This window comes from Mesocricetus auratus, unplaced genomic scaffold (genome assembly GCF_017639785.1).
Source record: "Mesocricetus auratus isolate SY011 unplaced genomic scaffold, BCM_Maur_2.0 Super-Scaffold_100037, whole genome shotgun sequence".
NCBI classification, from domain to species: domain Eukaryota; kingdom Metazoa; phylum Chordata; class Mammalia; order Rodentia; family Cricetidae; genus Mesocricetus; species Mesocricetus auratus.
This window is the reverse complement of record NW_024429215.1, coordinates 8,933,596-8,944,971: the sequence shown is the minus strand read 5'-3', so window position 1 is coordinate 8,944,971 and position 11,376 is coordinate 8,933,596.

The following is an 11,376-nucleotide window of genomic DNA, read 5'->3' as shown; positions in this document are numbered from 1 at the left end:
AATTAAGTGATTTCATGTGGCATGCCCTAAAATGATGTATTGGAGAGATAACAAGAATACACAGATTCCTCATAAAAGACATCCAGGAGGACATGAGCTGGCTCCAAGTGTTCATCAGTAGTGACTGCCTGGAGACAGAGCAAACATGAAAGGTGTAGAGTTTCCCTATCAAAAGGTACAGTCATTTTGTATATGTGTATTACACTTTCCATGACAGGACTCATAAGGGTGAGAGCAGGAGAACTCTGTGAGATTTAAGCCTGCCTGATTTATGGTTCCTCTGCCATAGGTCCCATAGACTTCCCAAGCTCCACAGTTATCACCGACATTCAGGGGGCCTGGTTGGTCTTAAACTGGTTCACCAGCTTTCAGAATGGGGTCTGTGACCTCCCACTTACTCACGTGAGGTGTTTCTGTGTGTTTCCCCCACCGTGGTCTTGACACTTTTGCTCATCATTCTCTCAATACAACTAAATTCCTCGAGTTTGGCAAAATGCTTAGCTGCTTCTATCAGCTACAATATGAAATCTCTATGGTGGCATTTAAGGTAGCTATCACTCTCATTATAGGGGAAGGCCATTTAAGGTAGCATCTCCAGCATTGCTTAGATTCCTAGTTGGAGTCTTCCTTATGGATTCCTGGAGATTTCCCTAGTATCAAGTTTTTCTTTAATATCATAATGGCTCCCACTATCAAGGTATCTGTTTTTCCCACAACTCGACCATCCTGATCCCTCATGTTCTCCTCCCCTTTCCCCTTCTCTCACAGTCTTCCTCCTATCCCCTCCTCCTCCCCCATTTTCACAATATACTCAGGAGAACTTGTTACTTTCTCTGTCTTGGGGGCTTCATACATGTCCCTCTTAGAGTCCTTCTTGGTACCTAGCTTCTCTAGGTTTATGGATTGAAGTCTAGTTATCTCTCTGCTCTATGTCTAATATCTACTTATGTGTGAGTGCACACAAACTTTCTTTTATTGGGATGGTTTCTTCTAGTTCCATTGATTTCAAAATGTCATTGATTTTTGGCAGCTGAGTACTATTCCAATGTGTAAATGTATCATATTTTCTTTATCCATTCTTGTTTGAGGAGTAACTAGGTTGCTTACAGGTTATGGCTATTACAAATACTGCTACAATGAGCATAGTTGAACAGATGTCTTTCAGATATGAATGTGCATCCTTTGGTTACTATATGCATAAACGTGGAATTGCTTGATCTTTGGGTAGACTGATACTCATTTTTCTGACAAACTGCTAAAAGTGTTCCCAAAGTGGCTGTACAAGTTTTCCTTCAGATCAGGAATGGAGGAGTATTCCCTCTTCTCTACATCTTCTCCAGAATATGCTATCATTTGAGAATTTGATTTTAACCATGCTGACTGTTGTGAGATAGTATCTCAGAGTTGGTTTGATTTGCATTTCCCCGATGGCTAAGGATGTTGAGCAATGACTTAAGTTTCTTACATCCACCTGAGATTCCTCTACTGAGAATTCTATATTTAGATCTGTACCACCTGTTTAAAAACTGGATTAATTCATATTTTGGTGACTAGCTTCTTGACTTCTTTGTATATTTTGAAGGAAGTGAAAGGAAAAGGACCCTTCCCTTTTCTTTTGGAAGCCAGCCACACTTCTAACTCCTAGCTAGTGCGACTCTCTCTCTGGTAAATAAATATATTGTTTTCCTTATAGCGTTAAAAATCCTCATTATCTGGTGTCAGCTGAGTGGATTGGAAGCACATGCCTCTGTGGCCGGTGGCCGCCTGACTCGGCATCCCGAGGTGAGTGCTAATTGGCATTCCAGCCGCCTGGCCTCTGGCTGCTGCATTGTGCACACTCGCTCCTGTTTCTCCCAGCGTGCTCCAGTTTTTCCCGAATTCCATTCTTCATGTCTTCTGCCACCAGCTCCATATCCCGGGGCGGGACGCAGCTGCAAATGGCCGGCTGCCTCGGGAGACTGGCCCCCGGGCTGTCTGCAGCCCATTCCCCCTGCCACCCGCCAATTCCCTTGCCCACTTCTCCCTTCTACTGCCTTAGCAGCTACCAAAGCCACTTTGAGCTCCACTTCTGTGCAGCGAATCTGCCTTCCCAAATCTGTTCGCTAAGTTTTCACAGGTTCTTTGGGGAGCATCCGATTTTCCACGGAGAGGCAGTGTTTGGCAGTACACCTGCGCCATCTGCTGGCCATGCGCGGTAACTACAGGTATTTTATTCTGAGACAAATCAAGAGGTAACTTTTCCAATTTAGGAATCACCAATTGGTGGTAGGAACATCTAATTATAACATGGCAGGTAATTTAACACTGCAGGATTTTAGAGATTTCGTTACCAACATTATGGATTATGCAGTAAAAGACAATTATGACATTTTCATATGTATATGTGTGCCATGCTTGTGATTAGTGTATTAATACTTGTAATCACATGGAAGAAACATGAGCTTATGATTCGAAAATTAAAGTCAAAAGTTCAAGAAAAATGTGATTTAGTTACCAAAACAGATAACTTGGAATTTGATCAGAACAATCTTCGAGGCACTTTTAATTCAATGTCTACTGCATTTATGGCTAAGACTGAGTCTAAGCATGTGGAACTTTCCAAATTAGCAGAGTCAGTTCAAAATTTAGAGTAAAAAATTCAGGAACAAGGGGATTTAGTTAAATTTGATCAGGACAATCTTCGAGGCACATTTAATTCAATGTCTACTGCATTTATGGCTAAGACTGAGTCTAACCAGGTGGAACTTTCCAAATTAGCAGAGTCCATTCAAAAATTAGAGTCACAAATTCAGGAAGAAGTGGATTTAGTTAAATTTGATCAGGACAACCTTCGAGACACATTCAATTCAATGTCCACTACATTTATGGCAAAGATGGAGTCTATTCAGGAGGAATATTCAAAATTAGCAGGGTCAGTTCAATCTATGTCTGACAATAATGACTATCTAGCAGACTGAATGTGTTTTCTGGAAGGAAAAATAGATGCCTTTGGGGTTTTTAGGAAGGATGGTATGAAAAGCTTGAAATCACATTTAACTGAGCAGTGCAAAGACCTAAAACAATTTTTAACACAGGAAATCCAAGACCTCAATGAACAATCCAAGGACTTGGAACAAATTTTAATGCAGGAAATCCAAGACCTAAAGGATGACATGGTTGCAAAATTTCAATCTTTAGAGGATACATCCTCTGAAACATCAGATGGTGAGTCAACAGATGCTAAGCTAACAGGAAATAAATGACATATGGCTACTAGACATCTTAGGTGCCCTATCCAGTAGCCATGGTAGAAAGGCCAGCATCGCAGAGAAACCAAACTGGTTCCACTACACATAAATGGGAACCTATTCCCATGAAAGAAATGAAAACTATAAAGCAAGCGATAATGTCCTTTGGGATCCACAGCCCTTATGTAAAACAGTTACTAAGCACATGGGTTACTACCAATAAGATAACTCCCTCAGATTGGAATGATTTAATATATGTAGTGCTGGACCAGTCTTCCCAAATACAGTGGAAAACTTTGTGGAGACAGGAAGCCAAGTCCCTTGAACTTCAAGGTTTGAAGAATGGCTTTGAAGCTTCCAAAAGTAAGTTTATAGGGGGAAGCAATTTTCTGACCCGCAGGTCCAAGCTGGTTATGATGAGCATATATTTGATTTATGCAAAACAGCAGCACTAAATGCTTTGGATAAGGTTGGTGAACCAGAGGAAACAGTTGAAACATATTCAAAAGTGATACAGAGTCTGAGAGAAAGATTCTCTGAATTCTTACAAAGATTATCCAGAGCAGTAGATTTACAAATAACTGATTCTAATATTAGGCTACTTCTTACAGAATCTTTGGCTTATGAGAATGCAAATCCACATTACAAATAGATACTGTGGCCATTAAAGATAAGATCAGCACCATTATAGGAATGGGTCTTTTATACAACTAATGTTGAGTATGACAATCCAGAGGCAGGAACCTGGATAGGAGAAGCCATTTCTAAAGGATTTAGGAAGAATCAGGATGAAAAATGGAATACCCAAGAGGAGATACCAAATTGGGTAGGGGAAGCAATCTTCAGAAGTTTCAAAAGACATCGAAACCTGAGATGTTTTAATTGTGGTAAAATAGGACATCTTAGTAGGAACTGTAGACAAGGCATAACTAGAAATAATGCTTTTACCAGGAATGCATCAAACAGAAGGCCTCAGCCTCCTGGTCTCTGCAGGAGGTGTGGAAAGGTAAATAATTGGACTAACGAATGCTGGTCCACTAGAGATAGAACAAGTAGATCTTTATAGCCGGGAAACGGGAATCGGGACATCAAGCAGGCCCCGGAAAGAAAGATTATCAGGTCAATCCTAGTGACAGTGGAGGACAGCCTCTCCTAGGACAATTAGACGATCCACTGCCCATTGTAAATAATATGGTACTGGATAATACATTAGCTCCAGAGGAAGAATCAATTCTATCAGGAGGAAATACAAAACATATATTTTGTCAAACTTCTATACAATATCATAGACCCAAGTTGCCAGTTAAAGTAAATAATATGGTGATTAATGACATCTTAGACACTGGATGTGACATCACCATCATTAATCAGAAGTCCTGGCCCCCAAATTGGCCTTTAAAAGAGGTTAACATTCAATTCTTAGGGATTGGAATCCTGTCTGAAGTTAAATGGAGCATTAGATGGATTGACTTTATTGGGCCAGAAGGACAGAGAGGAAGGTTAAAGCCATATGTTGCACATATTGCTATAAACCTCTGGGGTCGTGATCTATTACAGCAATGGAATAGGCAGACTAACATTCCTCCTGTATCAGCTAGAAATTATAGACAAGCTCTTAGTGGTAGAAAGAATATAGTAAGGCAGAGCAACCAAAATATCTACCCTTAAAATCGCTGACAGATGAAACTGTCTGGGTGAATCAATGGCCTATGACATCTGAGAAGTTAGAGGCTTTGGAGAAGTTAGTTCAGGAAGAGCTAGATGCTGGACATATGGAGGAATCAACTAATGCATGGAATTCACCGGTTTTTGTTGTCAAAAAGAAGTCTGGTAAGTGGAGAGTGGTTACTGATCTTAGAGCCATCAACAGAGTAATTCAGCCTATGGGGTCTCTACAAACTGGGATGCTGTTACCTTCTTTAATTCCTAAAGATTGGCCAATTATAGTTATAGACTTAAAAGATTGCTTCTTCACCATACCGTTACAAGAAAATGACAGAGAAAAGTTCGCCTTCACGGTACCTACCTATAATAATTCCCGTCCGGTACAGAGATTCCAGTGGAAGGTACTACCTCAAGGTATATTAAACAGCCCAACTTTGTGTCAATATTTTGTGAATAAACCTCTAGAAATAATTCGTAAAAAATTTCCACATTCGTTAATATATCATTATATGGATGACATATTACTGTCTGATTCATATAAGGATACTTTGGAAAAGATGTTTGAAGCAGTAAAGGAAACTTTGCCTCGCTGGGGATTACAAATTGCCTCAGAAAAACATACAAAGAGGAGATTCTATTAACTATTTAGGTTATAAAATAGATGCTCAGAAAATTAGGCCGCAGAAAGTACAGATCAGAAGATATCATTTCCAGACACTTAATGATCTTCAAAAACAATTAGGAGAAATCTCAAAATTACAGACAATTATCACTGTAGATTGGCATGATTTAAAACACCTGAAAATGGCTTTAAAAGGAGATAAAGACTTAAACAGCCCAAGAGTACTATCAGCTGAGGCTGAAAAATAATTAGAAGGGGTACAAAAAATATTGGAAGCACTTGTGGACCGTGTGGATCCAAAGCTGGACTGTATTCTGGTTATTTTACCATCTAGAGAATACCCCTCAGGAATATTAATGCAGAGGGAAGACATCATACTAGAATGGGTATTTCTGCCACATAAACAGAATAAAAAATTGAAAACATATATAGAAAACATCTCCGATTTGATATTAAAAGGTAAGTTAAGGCTTCGACAACTGACTGGGAAAGAACCAGCTGAAATTATTGTACCTTTAACGAATGAGGAAATTTCCTCCTTATGGAAAGATAAGGAGTATTGGCAAATATCTAGCAGTGACTTTTTGGGAACTATTAGTAATAACTATCCCAAAACAGAGAGAGTCAATTTCATAAAGAAAACAATTTGGATTCTTCCGCGTATCGTGAGGCAAACACCTATTTCTGGAGTTCTTACCTTCTACACGGATGCAAACAAATCAGGTAAGGCAGGGTATAAATCAGGAAATATAAGTAAAGTAGTTTAAAGCCCTTACAACTCTGTATAAAAGGCAGAGTTATATGCCATTCTCATGGTACTTAAAGACTTTACAGAGCCTCTCAATAAAGTCACGGATTCTCAGTATGCAGAAAGAGTTGTGTTGCACATTGAGACTGCAGAATTTGTATCTGATAGTACAGAATTAACCTCATCATTTTTACAATTACAGGAAACCATCGCAAACAGGACTCATCCTATATATATAAAACACACATCAGATCCCATACAGGTCTGCCAGGTCCTCTGGCACAAGGCAATGATGAAATTGATAGTTTATTAGTAGGTAATGTGTTGGAAGCTTCAGAATTTCATAAGAAACACCATGTTATCAGCAAAGGTTTAAAGAAGGATTTTTCTATCACCTGGCAACAAGCCAAAGAAATATTAAGAAATTGCACCACGTGCTCATTCTACAATCAAACTCCATTATGAGCAGGATGTAATCCTAAAGGTATTCACAAAAATGAACTTTTGAAAATGGATGTATTTCACTTCCCAGAATTTGGCAGTTTGAAATATGTACACCATACCATAGACACGTTCTCAGGCTTCCAATGGGCTACTGCCCTCAGCTCTGAGAAAGCTGATTCTGTTATTATGCACCTCTCAGAGGTTATGGCTGTTATGGGTATACCTAAAACAATAAAACCTGACAATGCTCCAGCATATATCTCCAGTAAATTGGAATAAATTTTCAAATATTATAATATAAAACATGTAACTGGTATACCTTACAATCCCACAGGACAAGCAGTGATTGAAAGATCTAACTGAACCTTAAAAGAGATACTTCATAAACAGCAGGGAGAAGAAAGACCCCTAACACAGGTTACATAATGCTTTATTAACATTGAATTTTCTTAATGCTGATTGAAAAGGACAAACTGCAGCACAAAGACACTGGACTACAGAGAAGACTTCTGAACTGAACCAACCGGTGTATTTTAAAGATGTTATGACCTCAGTCTGGAAACCAGGATATGTGTTACGTTGGGGAAGGGGTTATGCTTTTGTTTCCACAGGAGAAGAAAAGTTTTGGGTTCCATCAAAATTAAGATTCGATCAGAACAGAAGACATCCCAGGAGGTGGAAGATAACAGCTCATCTACAAATTCATATTCTACCATGGGTAAAGTGACCTCCTAAAAGGAAAGAGAAGTGTTTTGTTTTTTGTCTACACAGGCAAACTCAGCAAAGAATACTGGACATATGGATTCCTGAAGAAAAATGAATAGCTACCCTGACGACCATCAAACAAACAGTAACTCACTGTGTGGTATCAAAGTCTAAATCTCTCTATATTGTTTTCCATAGTACCCTTTTATCTTTGTTTCTTCACATACTTCAGTCCCCATTCATTTAACTGAAGCTGGCTTTGGAGTTGGATTGGCTCTCCTACTCTAAATTCAAGCATATTATTTAAATAAAATTAAGAATTTCTGTATTATATCAAAGAGCCATTGATACAAGACAAAAAAATCGGGACTATCATCTGTGTATATTTGGTTCTTTTCTAAAACTCTTATCTCCTTCATGTGTATTATCTTCCTTAGGGTTGCCTTTCCCAGTATTCATACACATAAAAGTTAAAAATTTCTGTGCTAATATTAATAGTTACGTTTTCCAGACAAAATGGGATTTCTTGACAGCGATCTTCAACTGCTTCAGAAAGAGAATGTAGATTCACTTCCCCGACACTGCCTGATTCAACTGGATACATCTAAACTGCGCCACATCATCGACACCACCTGACAAGCACCATCCTGAAACCAGCTTGGATCTACATCACTTGGCACATCTTCAGGCCAAGGAACTGATACAGTGTATCTTCTACAATCTGATCAGAGCTTCAGACAAGAGCTTCAGTCAAAGTTAGAACTCTAATCCAGAACTTCAGTCAAGCCTCTCCTGCCAGAGACTAATTCACCTACTTAAGACTCTTGTTACTCTAACAATTTCTTCCCACAAGTCCGCATGATTGTCAGTGTCCCACTTCAGCAGGAAGTAAATTTGAGAATTCCACGTCCCTTCTCCCTACTATTGATATTAGAGGATAGTTTACACCTGTTAGTGTTAATTTACAATTATTTTAGGTTTCAGATTTGAAGGAGGTGTTCAGACATCCTTTTCAGATAAGTTTAGAATTTAGGTGGAATGGATATTTTTAGCTTAGGATAAGTAGAGTATAACTTAATTATCACCCTCTATGTAGATGTGTTGTATATGTTTGAGTTTGTATCAAATTTAAATCTTCTATTTAGACTAAAAGGGGAATTGTAGGAGTGAACCCCACAAAGCTATCCACCCGTGAGGGTGGGGACATGTAAACTGACACAGGTAGATATAAAAGGAAGTGAAAGGAAAAGGACCCTTCCCTTTTCTCTTGGAAGCCAGCCATGCTTCTAACTCCTAGCTAGTGTGACTCTCTCTCTGGTAAATAAATATATTGTTTTCCTTATAGCATTGAATATCCTCATTAAAGTAGTCCAATCAAGTGCAGTTTCTTGCCCAAATGACTATTTCTGCCATCTCAAAGGCAGACTCAACACTGAGATTCTTTGATGCACATCTTCCTTCCTGAAATAAATGGTGATGCCAGGAGCAGTTGTGTCTCACCATCACAAAAAATCCTAGAGCATTTTAAATGACATAATCTGAAGGCCTTTGAAAGGTTTGAAAAATATCTGTCCATCTCAAGTATATCTCCGTATATCTAGAAAACTTAACTAACATAATTATAAGTTTTTACTATTATAGGTTACTACAATTTGCAATTAATTATATATTACATTTATTAAAGAGCTGTATAAACAAAATGCCTCAACAAGAGGAAAAGTATCCAAATAACAAATTTGACCTTAAATTTGTATTTATAAACCAACATATATACCAATGCAAATTACTCATTTCTATATCATATTACCATTTTGTCCTTTAGAAGGAGATTTGTTGTGATCATTTACTACTCATAACCATCACCATTTAAATGAAAATAAATATTCCTAAACAATATCAAGGAATTTGGTGTCATTTTCTTTCCAAAATGCTTCCTGCTGTTTTTTTGGGTGGTGCACTGTCACTACCATGTGGTTCTGTGAAAACCAAGAAATCTGGCTATAGCATGGCTGTAGTGATCTGCAAGGTTGCATCACCCCAGCTTTTTTGAATGTTGGATCACATGGGCCAATGTTTGGATGGGGAGCTTCCTTGAATAACCATATTAGTCTTGAATTCACAGCTTTTAGTTTTCTATGAAAACAAAAACAAAGCCTCTTTTCAAAGGAAACTGTACTTAGACTTAAATTTTCAAGTGAAAAAATTTTCAAAAAGTTTTTATTTTATTTTAATTTTCTTAAATTATTTTTTATTTAAATCAGAAACAAACTTGCTTCAATTTTGATTCTAGCTCCCTCTCCCACCTTTCCTCCCCCAACCCATCAAGCCCCCTCAACTCCCCATCCCATATGCTCTCTACTCCCAAGGGATGTTGAGGTCTTCCATGGGTTGATCTTCAAAGTCTGTCATATTATCCCAGGCAGGGTCTAGGCCCTCATCCATGTGTCAAGGCTAAGAAAGGATTCTTCTATGTGGAATGGGCTTCCAAAGTACATTAGCATCTCAAGGATGAATACTGATCTACTACCCAAGCCCCAAAGGCTGCCAAGGCCTCTTCACTGACACACATTTTCAGAGGGTCTGGATGACTCCCATGCTGGTATCTCAGTCACCAAAAATGTGTCCATGAGCTCCCCCTTGTTCAAGTCATTTGCCTCTGTCGATTTCAACAGCCTGGGACTGACTCCTTTGCTCATCTCTCCTCCCTCACTGCAACTGGCTTCCAGGAGTTCAGTTCAGTGCTTAGCTCTGTATGTCTGTGTCTGCTTCCATTATCTACTGGATGAAGGCACCAGGATGGCATATAAGGGAGTCACCAATCTCATTACTGGGGGAGGGTAAGATAGTCATTCCACTATTTCTTAGACTGCCAATTGGTATCATCCTTGCAGATCTCTGAAAATCTCACTAGTGCCAGCTCTGTCCTAAAATCTATAATGACCCCAGACCGACAGTGGGGAGGCCAGCATGGGACTGATCTGGACCCCCCCAAATGTGAGTGTCAGTGAGAAGGCCTGGGCAACCTATGGGGCCCTGAGCTGTGGATCAGTGTCTATCCCTGGTATACAAACTGTCTTCATGTGCCTATAGCACAAAGAGAGATGCTCTCTCAGCCTGGACTCTTAGGGGAGTGCCTGGACCCTACCAAGAGTAAAATGACAGACTCTAGATATCTCCTATGTGGAAGGATTTGGCAATAGGGTGGGAGGGAGGGGGAAGGGGAGTGCGGGAGGATGGGAGGGAGAGGGAACTGGGATTGACATGTAAAACAAGCTATTTAAAATTAAAATAAAAAATGATAAAAAAAATCTATAATGGCTCCCTCTATTATGGTAGGTCATCCTACTCTCCTCTATTCTTTCCCTGAATCAACCTTCTTGGTCCCCCACTTCCTGCTCTCCCTGCCTCTTCTCCTCCTCTCTTTCTCCCAACTCCTTCTCCCCTCACCTCCCCCCATGCTTGCAACCTCCTTAGGAGATCCTGTTCCATTCCCATTCTCTTGAGTACCATATATATCTCTCTTAGGGTCCTACCTGTTTTCCAGACATTCTAGTGGTGGGATTATAGGGTGACAGTCCACTGTTTCATCTCTAAAGTCCATATATGAGTGAGTACATACTATGCTTGTCTTTTTGGGACTGGGTTACCTCATTAAGGATGTGTTCGATCCATTTGAATGTAAATTTCAAGATTCCATTGTTTTTTTCCCACTGAGTAGTACTCCATTGTGTAAATGCACCACATATGCTTTATCAACTCTTCAACTGAGGGGCATCCAGTTGCTTCCAGGGTCTGGTTATTGCAAATAATGCGCTTTAAACATAATCGAAGCGATATCCTTGTATGAATGTGCATCTTTCAGTTAGATGGCCAAAAGTTGAGTTGCTAGATCTTGTGGTAGACTGATTCCCATTTCCCTGAGGTATTTCCATATATATCTGCAAAGTGACTGTAAGAGTTCACAC